The 1,364-nt window shown below is 40.5% G+C and overlaps 1 long non-coding RNA gene across 2 annotated transcripts; it reads right to left on the bottom strand.

The window, feature by feature from the left end:
• Nucleotides 1–18: 18 nt before the first annotated feature.
• On the bottom strand, nucleotides 19–935 carry LOC112139638. 2 transcript variants are annotated; one of them, XR_002918025.2, is made up of 3 exons: nucleotides 703–926; nucleotides 565–630; nucleotides 19–477 (listed from the first exon to the last, which is right to left on the bottom strand). It is a non-coding gene; the product is annotated as an uncharacterized LOC112139638 (long non-coding RNA). The 2 variants fall into 2 exon arrangements; XR_004947621.1 differs by having other exon boundaries at nucleotides 565–935.
• Nucleotides 936–1,364: the final 429 nt, after the last annotated feature.

Consider the following 1,364-nt stretch of genomic DNA (forward strand, 5'->3'; position numbering starts at 1 on the left):
AACTGGAGGAGGCAGTAGCAGAGTTAAAAGTTTTATTCGGCCAGGAAGCGACAGCAGTTTAACAGTAAAAACTCAAGACTGTAAAACACACTTAAAATGCAACCGGTCCAAATAAAACAAATCACAACAAATAAAACGGGGCAGACTGCAAGTAAAAACCACACACTTAAGAACAGCTTGAAGGATTACATGTAAAACCGCTGCTTTGTAAAACTGGTGCTGAAAGGCCCGGGTATAAAATGATTTAAAACTAATAAAAGAGTGGCACAATCAAATACAATAAAAATGTAGCGGTATAAAATAGTGGCAGATTAAAAGCACAACCAATTCATCCTGGAAACAGATACAATGCATATTTAAATAAAAAAAGCACATCAAAACATAAGGGAGAGAGCCTACAGTGAAAACACTTCCAGCAAGTCATGACTTTCCTCCCATAAAGTTCCAGGCAGTAGGCCTTAATCACGCCACACATTTCTAAAAACACAATTTACATTAAAACAAAGTTGTTAATTAAAAATCTAAAATGCTAAAATTGTGTTAAAAGAATTAAAAACTGCTCACGTTCACTTCCGCGTTCCACGCGCCACCCTGTCTGACGGGTGGGGGCTTGCAACAGCCCAAACACACCTGAAGCAAAATAATCTTTAAAATGCTATGCAGGCTAAACAGGATTTTGGATTACTGGCAAGTATATCGCACCTTACGTTTTGAACCCGACGTTTCAACGCACGGCCAGAATCTCGAGGGAGCCCCACGTGTGCTTGATTGGCCTGACACAAGCTGGACGACAGCGGCGTTTAAAGTGAGCACGGCTGCAGATTGGATCACTAAATAGCGTCCCCCATCAATAACAAACGACACACCTAGTGTGAGGCCATTTTCTGGGTCCTAGTGCCCTCCACGTCACAACTCCCGGTTACATAAACATTCTGTTTGGTGTTTTTTTTCTCTTATCTAAATCATCAGCTGCAACATTTTTAATATATGTGTTGGTTTNATTTTCTGGGTCCTAGTGCCCTTCACATCACAACTCCCGGTTACATCTGTTTTGTTACCTTACAGTAAAATACCACCAAACATTCAACATCTGTGTCCTTCAGTGGTGTTAGATTCTCCCCAGTAGGGGGCGTTGTTGAGAGAAAGACAGCAGGTAAATAATGTGTTTGGGAGCTCTACCTGCTGTTTTAAGACTATGGGCAGGTTTGCACCGAGTTGGTGGAAAATTCAATCAGAACCAACAAACTGATTTCCCTGTTTGTAGTTATAGTGAAAGGCTGGAAATGTGCAGGTAATTCTTGTCTTTACTTGACAGGTTTGAAAAACAGAAAGTACAAGTTCATAGAAACTCTTCATTTAATTGT

The sequence above is a fragment of the Oryzias melastigma genome, unplaced genomic scaffold (assembly GCF_002922805.2).
Source record: "Oryzias melastigma strain HK-1 unplaced genomic scaffold, ASM292280v2 sc03957, whole genome shotgun sequence".
NCBI classification, from domain to species: Eukaryota; Metazoa; Chordata; class Actinopteri; order Beloniformes; family Adrianichthyidae; genus Oryzias; species Oryzias melastigma.